At 44.1% G+C, this 15,974-nt stretch overlaps 1 pseudogene; it reads left to right on the forward strand.

Moving 5' to 3' along the window:
* Positions 1-14,387: 14,387 nt before the first annotated feature.
* Positions 14,388-14,507, forward strand: LOC148754395 (5S ribosomal RNA; annotated as a pseudogene).
* The last annotated feature ends 1,467 nt before the right edge of the window (positions 14,508-15,974 follow it).

A 15,974-nucleotide genomic window follows, 5' to 3' on the forward strand; every position in this document is an offset into this window, starting at 1 on the left:
AATACTGAAAAACAAACAAACAAACAAACAAACAAATTGAGGTCCATCATGAGAAATGAGGTTATAAGAGAGAATGCAGCATCTCTAAATAACTTCAAGTCCCCAGGGACACCATATTTCAGAGTGCCACAAGAACTTAAAATGAAATTCCGTATTGCTGACATCAATCCTGAAAACAGTATAGATGCCTCAAAAGGGAATATGTCCATTGTCCAAACATGGGCATAGATGGATTCTGTCCACCAGTGAGCTCAGCATCGACAACATGCAAAACGCTAACTGCATTGCTGGAGGCGGGGTGTGTAAATGTTCAGGAAAAGAACCCAACGTCACCAGGCCCCAGGTTGTGGTCACTTAGTACAAATTGTGTACATTCTGCTTTAATTCCTTTTTTTGAGAGAGCTCTAGATCAGCAAGTCAAAGAGCTGGGATTCAAGCAGAGAAGAGGTCACAAACTATGCCCCAAAGGCCAAATCTAGCTAGATAGGTTGTTTTTTGTTTTTGTTTTTTTAAATAAAGTAGTATTGGAATAGAGCCATCCTCATTTATTTATCATTATTGAAGACAATGCTGTTCCTCTCTCTCTCTTCCTCATCTCTTGGGAAGGCCAGCTGTACTGCTGTTAGAAGAGGTCCATGTGGTAAAAACTAAGGAAATAAGCCTTCTGTCAACATCCAATTAGAAACAGAGACCTCCAATCATAAGATGTGTGCATGAGCCTTCTTCAAAATTGATTCTCCAGAACTGGTCAGGACTTACCATGACTGAAGCTCTGCCCAACGTTTTACCTGCAACTTCAAAAAGACCCTGAGCCATATCCCTCCTGCTAAGTCTCTCTAATATCCCTGACCTTCAGATATTATTTATTAGAAGTTTTCTGTATTTTCAGCTACTATGTCAAAGTTTTTATTTTTTATGAATCATGTTCACCATCCTTACAAATGAATAAAAGGTGACTTATTTCCATGTCCAATCTTTTCCCCAAATCACTGATTATTTCTCAAGTTGATGAGAATAAAACAAGTTAAGACATAAATCGAAGTTCCTTCAGACCCCTTTTTCCTTTACTTTATCTTCCACACTCAGATAAATTATGTTATTATAGTATGAGTTTTGTCTAACTTCATTCCTTCTGAAAAATCATTTCATAGCTCTCTGTTGTGTGTATATGAAAATTCAGCCTCCATGCCAGGTCCATCTGTGGTTTGACTCCATCCCTTTCCCCATTTATCATTCTCCCTAACCACAGCATTCCCAGGTTACATTTTTGCTTGATTGTAAACTCCCTGAGTAAATGTACATAATGTCATTCATCACTATAGTTTTCAGGACTCAGTACAGAACCTGAATAATGGTTGGTGCTCAATAAATTCTGTCTGCTTGCCAAAAATACTCCATCTTGATCCTGCCAAATTTTGTCCCTATCTACCTTAAACAACTATTATCTGATCACCACTTTCAAGTCACCTCTTTCCCGATCTAATCTTATTGTAACAATATTAGGTGCTCCTTACATAATTTTTATAACACTTATAGCATGTTATAATATTTACCTTTAAGTCTTTCCTACTGCATCTAGGATGGAGGTCGGATTCAATTTGTTGACTTTAATAATTACTGAATCAAAGTGAGATCCTTTGCCCCATACTCTAAGAATTTGGATCTAAAGAGCAAAGTCATATTGTGTCCTGGGTCTCCTTATGCCAGTCCTTACCCCCTCACTTAGGAGCAACGCTCCACTTTATCTGTCTTCACTCTTTGCTTCTGAGTTGAGCCAGGCTACAGAATAGTGTTTCTCCCTATGGCATAACTTCTTAGTTTTGACTGGTGACCTTCTGTGCACCTCTGTAAGACCATATCTCTGTCATAACCACGAACATAGGAAACAAACCCACTTACATTTTCACTCACACCATCATCACAGGTTAGAGAACTCTATAGAGAATCAAAGTTGTCTCAGCCCATGCCCCTGACTCCCAAGAACTGATCTCTGCTTGGGTTCATCTCAGTCCCTGTGCTTCACTGACCTGCTTTAATGATAGATGTGTAGCTGCATTAAAGATGAGCTGGTTAGTTCCTTGGACAATAGGCTGTTCGGGCTTGCTCGTTGCAGGAGTCAGCAACATAGAAGAGCTTATGTTTAACCATACAGAGGAGGAACAGAACCACTTTCTCATGTCCTTTATCCTCTTGACCCATCTGTTCTGAGCTGTGTCAAGCACAGAACATCATGCCTCACCATTAAGTTATTTCAAAATTTGACTAACAAGTCTTCAGCAAGGCATTTTTTTTAATTTATTGGGGTGACAATTGTTAGTAAAATTACATAGATTTCAGATGTACAATTCTGTATTACATCATCTATAAATCCCATTGTGTGTTCACCACCCAGAGTCAGTTCTCCTTCCATCACCATATATTTGATCCCCCTTACCCTCATCTCCCACCCCCCACACCCCACACCCCTTACCCTCTGGCAACCACTAAACTATCGTCTGTGTCTATGAGTTTTTGTTTCTCATTTGTTTGTCTTGTTCTTTTGTTGTTTTTGGTTTATATACCTCATATCAGTGAAATCATACGGTTCTCTGCTTTTTCTGTCTGACTTATTTCGCTTAGCATCATACTCTCAAGATCCATCCATGTTGTCACAAATGTTCCTATATCAGCTTTTCTTACCGCCAAATAGTATTCCATTATGTATGTATACCACATCTTCTTTATCCATTCATCTATCGAAGGACATCTTGGTTGTTTCCATGTCTTGGCCACCGTAAACAAAGCTGCAATGAACATTGGAGCACACCTGTCTTTATGTATAAATGTGTGTCAGGTCTTATGCTTAAGTCTTTGATCCATTTTGAATTAATTTTGGTACATGGTGACAGATAGCAGTCAAGTATCACTCTTTTGCATGTGGCTATCCAATTCACCCAGCACCATTTATTGAAGAGGCTGTCTTTTCTCCAATGTATGTGTAAATGTAATTCTTAATTTTTGGACTTCCTAATCAGTAGAAAATTGTGGAAAGAAAAACAAAATGCTGTGAAGGAAATGCATAGACTCTCCTATCAAAAACTGTAGCTCGGGAGATGTCATCAAAATGGCAGCGTGAGGTGAGCCTCTGTAAAGCTCCCCTGGAATTTACAACAAATCGAACAACAATAACTTCACAAAGGACTCCCTGCACAGCAGACAGGCAAGATGAAGAGGCGCACTACCGAAGTCACCTACAGGAGTAAACAGAACTGCTGAAACACACGGGCTCTGAATCTGGAGCTGGAAGAGCTTTGGAACATCAAAAGCTCTCCACATACCCACCGGGACACAGAGCCCTGTGACCTAGACGAACTATTAACAGAGGAGAAGCCCGTCTCCCAGGGAATCCCCCCATTGTGTGAGAAGCTGGAATAGTGCAGAGCAAACATAGCACTACTGTGTGGGAGAAGAAAAATAGGCTGCAGTCGGAGAAAAAATAAACCATTCTACCAACAATACTGGAAAACAAAAGAAAGACATCTTCCTATCAAGCTGTTGCAGAAGCCACTCCTGTAGATATCTAGGAAGAGCAATAGTAAATCAGAAATTGCCATGAGTAACCAAGGCAACAAGATAGCTCAGAAAGAAAGTGAAAAGTCTACCGAAAAGGCACTTAAAGATACAGAAATATGTGACTTAAATGACAGAGAATTCAAGAGTGCAGTTCTGAAAAAACTCAACGAGATGCAAGAAAACACAGATAGGCAGTTAAATGAACTCAGAAACACAATCAAAGAACAGCATGAGCATTTTATGAAAGAGATTGAAATTTTAAAAAAGAACCAGTAGAATTTCTGGAGATTAAGAACTCAATAGAAGAAATTAAGAATGAAATAACCAGCTTAGGTAGTAGAGTTGACCAGATGGAGGAAAGAATCAGTGACATCGCAGATAGAAATCTGGAAACGACACAGATGGAAGAAGAAAGAGACTTGAGACTTAAAAGAAATGAAAGAACTCTACAAGAACTTTCTGACTCCATCAGAAAGAGCAATATAAGAATAATGGGCATACCAGAAGGAGAAGAAAGAGAGAAGGGAACAGAGAATATATTCAAACAAATTGTCGATGAGAACTTCCCAAACTTGTGGACAGAACTGGACTCTCAAATCCAAGAAACACATAGAACAACTAATTACCTCAATCCCAACAGGCCTTCTCCAAGGCACATTGTATTGAAGCAGTCTAAAATCAATGACAAAGAAAGAATCCTCAAGGCAGCCAGAGAAAAGAAGACAGTAACTTACAAAGGAAAGCCCATTAGATTATCATCAGATTTTTTCAGCAGAAACTCTACAAGCCAGAAGGGAGTGGAACCAAATATTCAAACTATTGAAAGAGAGAAATCATGAGCCAAGAATAGTATATCCAGCAAAGATATCCTTTAGATACGAAGGAGGAATAAAGACCTTTCCAGACATACAGAAGCTGAGGGGATTTTCTAATACACGACCTGCACTACAAGAAATACTAAAGGAGGCTATTCGACCAGCATCAAGAGTCACAATTTGTGTCAACCAAAACATAAAAAGGAGGAGAGTAAAGGCCTGAACCGGAATATGGGAATGGAGAAAGTAAGCGTGCTGAAAAAAACGGAATACTCTAAATATCAAACTATCTTTTGCATAAACTTAAGGGTAACCACTCAAAAAAATCCAGAACTGAAATATATACTGAAATAAAAGAAGAAACAGAGGGGAAAAATCATAGAATACCCCCACACAGAAATAATAGACAACAACAAAAAGGCAAAGAAACAATGGAGACACAGCCTTACCAGAAAACTAAAGATAGAACAATAGGAAATCCTCACATATCAATAACCACCCTAAATGTAAATGGACTGAACTCACCAATAAAAAGGCACAGAGTAGCAGATTGGATCAAAAAACTAAACCCAACCATATGCTGTCTCCAAGAGACAAATCTCAGCTACAAGGACAAGCATAGACTCAAAGTGAAAGGGTGGAAATTGACATTCCAAGCAAATGGTACCCAGAGAAAATCAGGTGTAGCCATAATGATATCAGATGAAACAGACTTCAAGGTGAAAAGATAACAAGAGACAAAGATGGACATTTCATAATGGTGAAGGGGACTGTACAACAAGAAGACATAACAGTCATCAATATTTATGCCCCCACGCAGGGACCACCGAAGTATACCAAGAAACTACTAACAGAACTAAAGGGAGAAATTGACCAAAACACGATTATAATAGGGGACTTACATACATCATTGACAGCACTGGAAAGATCATCCAAACAGAAAATAAATAACAAAATAGCAGCCCTAAATGACACATTAGATGAAATGGACATAATTGACATTTATAGAGCACTTCATCCTGAAACATCAGACTATACATTCTTTTCTAGTGTACATGGAACATTCTCAAGGATAGACCATACACTGGGATATAAAATCAATCAGCCTCAGGAAATTTAAGAAGATTGAAATCATACCAAGCATATTCTCTGATCACAAGGCTTTGAAATTGGATATCAACTGCAAAAAGAAAGCAGTAAGAAACACAAATACATGGAGATTAAACAACATACTTTTAAAGAACGACTGGGTCAAAGAAGAAATTAGAGGAGAGATCGAAAGATACATAGAAACAAATGACAATGAAAATACATCCTACCAAATCTTTGGGACACAGTGAAAGCAGTTTTAAGAGGGAAATTTATATCAGTACAGGCCTATCTCAAGAAACAAGAAAACTCCCAAATAAATAACCTCATGTTACACCTTAAAGAACTAGAAAAAGAAGAACAAGTAAAACCCAAGGTCAGCAGAAGAAAGGAAATAACAAAAACCAGAGCAGAACTAAATGAAATAGAGAACAAAAAGACAATAGAAAAATTAATGTGACAAAGAGCTGGTTCTTTGAAAAGATTAACAAAATTGACAAACCCTTGGCTAGACTCACTAAGATAAAAAGAGAGAAGACACTAATTAACAAAATCAAAAACGAAAAAGGGGACGTTATCATGGACACCACAGAAATACAAGGATCATCCAAGAATACTATGAAGGACTATATGCCACCAAATTCAATCACCTAGAAGAAATGGACAAGTTCTTAGAAACATATAGCCTTCCAAGGCTGAACCATAAAGAACTGGAAAATCTAAACAGGCTGATCACCAGTAATGAAATCGAATCAGTCATTCCAAACCTTCCCAAAAGTAAAAGTCCGGGACCAGATGGCTTCACTAGTGAATTCTACCAAACCTTCAAAGAGGATCTAATACCAATCCTGCACACACTCTTCCAAAAAATTGAAGAAGAGACAGTACTCCCTAACACATTTTATGAGGCCAACATTACCCTGATACCAAAACCTGGTAAGGACAGCACAAAAAAAGAGAACTACAGACCAATATCTCTAATGAATACCGATGCAAAAATCCTAAATAAAATTCTAGCAAATCGAATACAACAATGCATTAAAAAGATTATTCATCACGACCAAGTGGGGTTCATCCCCGGGGCACAAGGATGGTTCAACATACGCAAATCCATCAATGTGATACATCGTATAAACAAAATAAAGGACAAAAATCATATGATTACATCAATTGATGCAGAAAAAGCATTTGACAAGATACAACATCCATTTATGATTAAAACACTTAATAAAATAGGTATAGAAGGAAAATACCTTAACATAATAAAGGCCATAAATGACAAGCCCTCTGCTAATCTCATAATTAATGGAGAAAAACTGAAGCCCTTTGCTCTACGTTCAGGAACACGACAGGAATGTCCCCTGTCACCTCTGCTTTTCAACATCGTGTTGGAAGTCCTTGCCAGAGCAATCAGGCAAGAGAAAGAAATAAAAAGCATCCAAATTGGGAATGAAGAAGTTAAATTATCACTCTTTGCAGATGACATGATGCTATATATATATATAGAAAACCCTAAAGACTCCACCAAAAAGCTATTAGAAACAATCAACGAATACAGTAAAGTTGCTGGCTACAAAATCAACGCACAAAAGTCCATTGCCTTCCTATATACTAACAATGAAATCTCAGAAAAAGAAATACAAAAAACAATTCATTTTGCAATTGCAGCAAAAAGAATAAAATACCTAGGAACAAACTTAACCAAGGATGTGAAAGACCTATATCCTGAAAACTATAAGACTTTTTTGAAAGAAATCGAAGAAGACACAAAGGAATGGAAAGACATTCCATGCTCATGGATTGGAAGAATCAACATAGTTAAAATGGTCATATTACCCAAAGCAGTATACAGATTTAATGCAATCCCCATCAAAATCCCAATGGCATTTTTTAAAGAAATAGAACAAAAAATCATCAGATTTGTTTGGAACCACAAAAGACCCCAAATAACCAAAGCAATCTTAAGAAAAAAGAACAATGATGGAGGTATCACACTCCCTGACTTTAGCTTTACTACAGGGCTACAATAATCAAAACAGCATGGTATTGGCAGAAAAACAGACACATAGAACAATGGAATAGAATTGAGAACCCATAAATAAAACCACTTAAATATGGACAGATAATTTTTGACAAAGAAGCTAAAAACATACAATGGAGCAAAGACAGCCTCTTCAATAAATGGTGCTGGGAGAATTGGATAGCCACGTGCAAAAGAATGAAACTGGACTGCTATGTTTCACCATGTACCAAAATTAATTCAAAATGGATCAAAGACTTAAGCATAAGACCTGACACAATAAACTGCATAGAAGAAAACATAGGTACTAAACTTATGGACCTTGGGTTCAAAGAGCATTTTATGAATTTGACTCCAAAGGCAATGGAAGTTAAAGCTAAAATAAACGAATGGGACTGTATGAAACTTAAAAGCTTCTGCACAGCAAAAGAAAGCATTGACAAAATAAAGAGGCCACCAACTGAATGGGAGAAGATTTTTGCAAACAGTGCCTCTGATAAGGGGCTAGTATCCAGAATATACAAGGAACTCATGCAACTCAACAACAAAAAAACAAACAACCCAATTGAAAAACGGGCAGAGGATCTGAAGAGGCATTTCTCCAAAGAGGACATACAAATGGCAAACAGACATATGAAAAAATGTTCAGCATCACTAATTATCAGAGAAATGCAAATGAAAACCACAATGAGATATCACCTCACCCCAGTTAGAATGGCTACCATCAACAAGACAAATAGTAACAAGTGTTGGAGAGGCTGTAGAGAAAAAGGAACCCTCATACACTGTTGGTGGGAATGCAGACTGGTGCAGCTGCTATGGAAGGCAGTGTGGAGGTTCCTCAAAAATTTTTGAATAGAATTATCTTATCACTCAGCAATCCCTCTCCTGGGTATCTACCCCAAAATTCTGAAAACATTTATCCATAAAGACACGTGTGCTCCAATGTTCATTGCAGCTTTATTTATGGTGGCCAAGACATGGAAACAACCAAAATGTCCTTCGATAGATGAATGGATAAAGAAGTTGTGGTATATATACACAATGGAATACTATTTAGTGGTAAGAAGAGATGAAATAGAAACATTTCTGACAACATGGATGGATCTTGAGAGTATAATGCTAAGTGAAATAAGTCAGACAGAAAAAGCAGAGAACTGTATGATTTCACTGATATGTGGTATATAAACCAAAACAACAAAAGAACAAGACAAACAAATGAGAAACAAAAACTCATAGACACAGACAATAGTTTAGTGGTTACCAGAGGGTAAGGGGGTGGGGGGCAGGAGATGAGGGTAAGGGGGATCAAATATATGGTGATGGAAGGAGAACTGACTCTGGGTGGTGAACACACAATAGGATTTATAGATGATGTAATACAGAATTGTACACCTGAAACCTATGTAATTTTACTAACAAGTGTCATCCCAATAAAATTTAATTTAAAAAAAGAAGGAAAGGAAGGAAGGAAGGAAGGAAGGAAGGAAGGAAGGAAGGAAGGAAGGAAGGAAGGAAGGAAGAAAACTGGGCTATTAAGGAGAGCAGAGGAAAGGGCCAGTAACTGGTGGGTGATGTGTTACCTGAGTCTTGTCTGTGCTGCTGAGAAGAGTGGAATACTGATGGATGAGCAACTGAACACAGAGCTTCACCCAACACATCTTTGAATATAAATTTGACAGGGAGATGGTGAGAAAAGAGAATACTGAAAAAAGTGAACTGATGTCCATGATGAGAACTGAGATTATAAGAGAGAATGTAGCATCTCTCAATGACTTCAAGTCCTCAGGGAGACAATATTCAGGGTGCCACAAGAATTTAAAACAAAATACCATATGGCTGACATGAATTCCAGAAAACAGTATAGATGCTCCAAAAGGAAATATGAGCAGAAATTGTGTCCATTGTCCAGAGAGGCAAAGATGGATTCTGTCCACCAGTGAGCTCAGCATCAACGATGTGCAAAATGCTAGACTGCATTACTGGAGGTGGGGTGTATAAATGTTCAGGAAAAGAAACCAAGGTTACCAGGCCCCAGCTTGTGGTCACCTATTGCAGATTGTGTACACTTTGCTTTAATTCCTTCTTTGAGAGAGCTCTAGATCAGCAAGTCAAAGAACTGGGATACAAGCAGAGAAGAGGTCACAAACTATGCCCCACAGGCCAAACCTAGCAGGATGGGTTGTTTTTTTAAAGAAAGTGTTATTGGAATAAAGTCATCCTCATTTATTTATCATTATTGAATGATAAATAAATTTATCACTCCTCTCTCTCTCTTCCTGATCTCTTGTGAAGGCCAGCTGTGCCACTGTTAGAAGTTGTCCATGTGGTAGAAACTAAGGAAATAAGCCTTCTGTCAACATCCAATTAGAAACTGAGGCCTCTAATTAAAAGATGTGTGCTTAATCCTTCTTCAAAATTGATTCTTCACCCCCAGTCAGGCCTTACCATGACTGAAGCTCTGGCCAACATTTTTCCTGCAACTTCACAAAGACCCTGACCCAGATCCCTCCAGCTAAGCCTCTCTCATATCCCTGACCTGCAGAAATTGTGTGAGATATTAGATTATTTGTTTGTTTATTTTAAGTTACTTTGTCAAAGATTTTATTTCTTCTGAATCATGTTCACCATTCTTCCAAATGAATAAGAGCTGACTCATTTCCATGCCCAGTCTTTCCCCCAAATCACTGCTTATTTCTCAAATTGTTGAGAGTATAAGGTATAAGATATAAGTCAAAATTCCATCAGATCATTTTCCCCTTCACTTTATCTTCCGCAATATCAGTAATTATGTTTTTATAACATAAATTTTGTCCTATTCCACTCCTGTTAAAACAACTACTAGAAAAAGCCAATAAAAGCTTAAATTGCAGTAATAGAAATGGACAGACAATAGAACAAGAGAGAACACAGGCTTGTTTGCTCTTTCTGTAGCCCCAGCACAGCTGTAGTAGTACTATGTTCAGTTCTGAGCAACATACTTGAGAGAGTGTGTGTAAAGCGGAACTATTCAGAGGAAAGTTGCCAGAATGATGATACTCAAAAGCCAGCAGGAATCTCAGAAAATAGAGATGAGTGATCAGGGTTACTGTGTTTAAATGAACAAAACACCATTTGTGTGGGGGAAGGGTTACCTTAATTCTGGACGTTGTCCATGGGAGAACCAAAACAAGTGACAACAAGATTGTTGTCAATATAAAGGAAGATTTTCTATACCGGAAGGAAGGAAGACCTATCCAAAGATACCAGAAATGTCTTAAGAACTAAGTTCCTGCATTTTGAGGGGTGCAAGATAAGGTGATGGAGAACTGACTCTGGATGGTGAGCACACAATGGGATATAGAGATGATGTATCCCTGCTCTCATCATGGATATTCAACTTGTGATATTTTCAACTATAACTAAAATACCTTTCACTGGTCACTATAAATCATTTCCTGATCCAAATGAGGTATTGATGTAAGTAATGCCATGGGGTTCCTGCATATTACTTTTAGAAACATGCAGGGTATAAATCAGTCAGTAGGGTGTGGGAGACAAATATTAGTATCCACACTCACAGATAAGAAATGTAAAACTCAGAGACTGAATGACTCAGTGAAGGTCACACAGCCAATAAGGAACAGAAATGAGTCTAGAATTATCTGAATGTTGTGTGTTGTACTAGTCACTGCACCCTCTACCTTCCTGTACGTTTTCTATGATGTGTATCTGTAGTGTAATTTATAACAAACATGTTATTCATACACTAACATAGAATTAGAGTAGGAAATAGTTTAAACATATAATTATATAGTTTGTTTTTACCCTCCTGTGTACATATTTTAAATACCTGAACAACAGGTCTAGGGCTTCTCCAGTGCTTCCAAGCAATCAAGGTTTTTCTTACAATATTGAAAAAAAGGAAACTACCTTTAATTCAAACTGACAGGTATTTTTCTTTTGGGTCTACAATGATGAAAGTAGCATTTTATGCTAAGACTCTTGAGATTGTATACAAAATAAGAATTATGTGCTTGAACCAAAAATTATGAACTTTGGATGCAAAATGCATTAGCGTAGACCTAAAAGCCATTTAAAAGATTGAAAATGATAAGTTTTCACTAGCTTTTCAGTTCCTACCCAGGAGGGAATTGATGAGTCCATTAGAGCCATAATCTATGTCTGCAGAGCGAGTTAGGGCAGATTCCAGCCCAACAAACTGTGGCTGATGCCTGGGAAGCAAGAGGTGAGCCCTTGAACTGGAGAACCAGAAGAACATGATACGCATAATTTATACACCACCAAATGATCCTAGAAAATCAATTTTTCAAAAGCTCAGAGTCATCTGAGGTGTATTGTAAGTGCATCTACAATGATTTATTTTTTTAATTGCTGTGGTATATTGTGGGATGTCACAAAGTTAATTTGACAGAGACCCACCATCCCCTCGAATTCACTGACATTTCTGTACCAGGTTCCCGTGCAGCTTTAGGGAAAAAGAGGTGAAAAATCTCTCTTTTCCGCCTACTAATTATCTTTCAAATTTAGGGGCACTCTACTCAGTAATGTCAGGGTGACCATCATTGTCACGCAGGGCGGCCTGCGGGGTCTCTGCTCCCGCTCCACACATAAGAAAGCAGGATGTGGCTAGGCCTAAAAGGAACACCCACGGAGCCATAGGTAGGGGAGTCATACCACAATGGTCTCACTGGAGGCTGGGCCCACCGGACGCCGACAAGCCATCCGCCTTTCCGCCAACCGACCGACCGACAAATGGCGCAGCGAGCAGGGTCTCCCGCACGACAAATGGCGCAGCGAGTAGGGTACGGTGCCGGCCAAAACCTACCGAAGTATGGTGGAGCAGTTTGTGCGTGTGAGAGCCCAGCTTCGGGAGGCCCATGAGGAGTGACACCTGGAAAGGGAGGCGCGGTCTGCCTGGGAGACTCAAGCCTCCAGCTGGCACATCACCCTCTTGGCCATGGACGGCATTGTGTTCATTTCAGTAATCTGCTGCGGCCTTAAGCTCCGAGAGTTGTGGACATCTGCCGCGGAGGACTCCACCCACTCAGACACCTGGCACGGTGAGCTGGATGTTCCTCACGGCCTTGAGTCTCAACACGGAAAATGGGCTTAATGAAATGGCCCGGGTGCCGAACCAGGTGTCCTGGTTGGAAGCGCTGGAAGCCCGGGTCTGCCTGTTAGAACAGGGGCCTCAAGGTGGAGACTCTGAGGCAGAGGTGGAGGAAGCAAGTGGAGACAATGTAGCTTCCAACCCCCAAGCCCGGCCAATCTTGAAGCAAAGGGTAAAACGTGAGCAACCTTTGGGCCCTGGGGGCGTTGCTGCCGGCAACCCAGCTGTGACTGAGTTCACAACCTACACCCCATACACTCCCACTGAGTTGCAGGAGCTGGGGAGGCGGTACAGACAGCGCCCTGGAGAGCCAGTCTCGGCTTGGCTGTTACGTTTATGGGATGAGGGAGCAGACAGCATTCTCTGCTCCCCAGGCGAGATGGAAAAGCTAGCCTTCGTGACAGTGCATCCGTCCCTGCGACAAAGGTTACAAAACTGCCATAGGTTGGCCAACAACCAGGGCAACCATTCTCTAATGGCGTGGCTCACTGCTGCGGTACACACCGTATGGGAACAGGCTGGCGAGCTGCCAGATACTGTGAGTCAATGGCAGTCATATACGGAACTTATGCAAATAATCCATGAAATGGGTATGAGACATGCTATTTTTGACCTCAACATGCAGGGCCCAGATGACGAGCTTTTTACTGCCAGCATGAGAGATCTGGTTTTGGATACTGCACCTGCGAGTGCTTTTGGATCCTTGGTTGCTATTCTTACACCGTATGTAGGGCGACGGATCCATGCAGTTACAACTGCCATGGCCACCCTAGGGGATGTTGAGAGCCGAGAGAGCGGAAGAGAGTCGAGGAGAGTGGAGGAGATTCGTCGGTCGGTCGGTTGGCAGAAAGGCGGACGGCAGGTCGCACATCCGATGAACCCAGCCTCCAGTGAGACCATAGTGGTATGACTCCCCTAACTATGGCTCCGTGGGTGTTCCTTTCAGGCCTCACCATATCCTGCGTTCTTATGTGGGGAGCGGGACCAGAGACCCCGCAGGCCGCTCCACACGACAAATGGCGGAGCGAGCAGGGTCTCCCGCACGACACCCCCACACCCTCTTCTTAGTCATCTTGGCTCCCCCAGGCCATCGGTCGACAGCCGTTCGCCGCCAGCGCAGCCGCGGCCGCCATGTCCGCGCTCCCTCCCGCTCCCAGCAGCCGCCGCCGCCCTCACCGCACCCCCTCCAGCTCCAGCCGCCGCGCTCCCTACCTCTGCCGCTGCCTCGGCCATCACCGCACTCCCTCCAGTTCCCGCCAACGCCTGTGCTGCCCTTTCCCCCGCCCCCACCGCCTCTGCCACCATCGCTGCACCCCCTCCAGTTCCAGCCGCAGGGCTCCCTGCCTCCGCCGCAAGCCCCGCCCTCTCCCGCCGCCGCCGCTGCCGGCTCCTCCCACAACTCCCAAGCACAGGGCTGCCTGCAAGCGCAGGCCTCCACCAGCGTTGGGGATGCGGTTGGGGGTAAACCTGGTGGCGGTAGGGGGGCGGAGTGTATGCCGGTCTGGGTGCGGGGAGTCCCAGGATGCCAGAGTTCCACGACTTCTGGCACCATCAGGGAAGTGGCAGTGTCCCATGGAGCCCCGGGTGGCGCGAAGGGGCCTCGCTGACGGCCAGGAGTAGCCCGCCGCCCACGCCAGGGGCATTAGGAAGAGGCGGGAGCCGGACTGGGGAGGGACGCGGTGCTGGCAGAGTCGGACAGCGGGTCGATGCTCGCCACCGGAGCCGCGCATCTGCATGGCGCGCGCTCACGAGGCAGGCCGGGAGCAGGCTCTTGGGGCACCGGGAGCCGGGTCCCAGCGCCCAAGGCCATACCACCATGAATGCGCCCGATCTCCTCTGATCTCGGGAGCTAAGCAGGGAGGGGGCTGGTTAGTACTTGGATGGGAGACCGCCTGGGAATACCTGTAGGCTTTTGCTCGCCTCTCCTTTGGCGCCGCTGCCCCGGCGTGGCTCCCTCCGAATCCCTGCCGCCCCTTGCCCCTCTGCAGCCGCCCAGCCAGCCGAAGGTCCCCCTGGCCAGCGGCGGTTCAGTAGCCCGGCACTACAAGCTCGCAGCCCGGGCCGCACGCCAGGCCCGTCGGCCCCGGCTCCCCCCACACCCTCTTCTCAGTCCTCTTCGCTCCCGCAGGCCGACAGCCCGCAGGCCTTCTCCGAGACGCAGTCGCCGCCGCCGCCGCCGCCGCCATTGCCGCGCTCCCTCCCGCTCCCGCACCAGCTGCCGTAGCCGCCAATGCTCATGACCATGGCTGCCTGTTGGCGCAGGCCTCCACCAGTCTTGCTCCATCTCAGGACGTGCAGGTCCTTTGCACCTCGACCCGAGCCCAGGGGACGACCATCCCTGTGCCTGCCCCTGGACCCCGAGACACAGGATCTGCGTGTCCTTGGGCAAACGGGACGCCCACCTGCCCCGCCCCACCGGAGGCCTCTGTCTCCGCTGGCAGGCACCTCGCCCCACACCCCCGCGTGCCCCTCCCGTATCCCACAAGAGCCAGTAGCCCCTCCGTTCCTGCCGGCCGCGGTGGCCCCTACACACAGGGGAAAAAGAGCCGGGACAAACAAGGGGACGGAGGGAAGAGCACCCCAATGCACTGCGTGCCCTCGGACTCCAGGAGAGACCACCACAAGGGGAAGAGCAGGCACGCAGGCACGCAACCCTCACAACCAGGGTGCCTGGGGGCTGCCACTCTCCTCCCGCGGGCAGGTTCCTGGGCGGGGCTCGGAGCCCACCGGCACTCCGGAGACCCTGGCTACCCGCCCCGGGGGCTTCAAGGGTGACTGCCAAAGCCCGGGCACTGCCTCCTTAGCTGAGCCCAGCCCCGGGCACGACCACACTTCTGTGGAGAAGCTGCCACCTCAAAACAGCCTCAGTGCGTCTGTCCCAGTCCGTGTCCCAGCCTGTGCGTCCCTCCCCCCCCCGAACTCCCACCCCTTGTCTGTTTGGCTCTGTGACATGCCTGTTGGGCTCTGGCTCTCGTTCAGGAGATCTCTCCCCGTGTGCCAGCCCCCTCTTTCTCTGTCTCTGTCCATGTCTCTCTGTATGTCTAGATATATACATGCACATATACGTGCATATTTCCACCTCGCTCCTCCTACTCCTCCTCCCGTTCTGTCTGTTGGTCCCTGTCCTGCGGGGACTCTAGTCCCTCTGCCCGCCCAAGAACGCAGGTAGGATCTCCAGCAGAATGCACCAGCCTTTCCGGCAGCCACCGTGCTCCTCCATTATCCTGTGAATAAACACAAACATGTCCTCGTCCCCATATGAGGTCTGGATCTGGCCCATGCCAGTTATTGTCAAGAGGGTCCCTGCACTATACATATGCGTAATCATGTTGAGTTGTGGGATGCCACAAGCGATCTGCGGCAGATCTGCCCCGTGCATCCAAAT

This window comes from Rhinolophus sinicus, unplaced genomic scaffold, assembly GCF_057876585.1.
Source record: "Rhinolophus sinicus isolate RSI-liver-muscle unplaced genomic scaffold, RSI-T2T HiC_scaffold_19, whole genome shotgun sequence".
Classification (NCBI taxonomy): domain Eukaryota; kingdom Metazoa; phylum Chordata; class Mammalia; order Chiroptera; family Rhinolophidae; genus Rhinolophus; species Rhinolophus sinicus.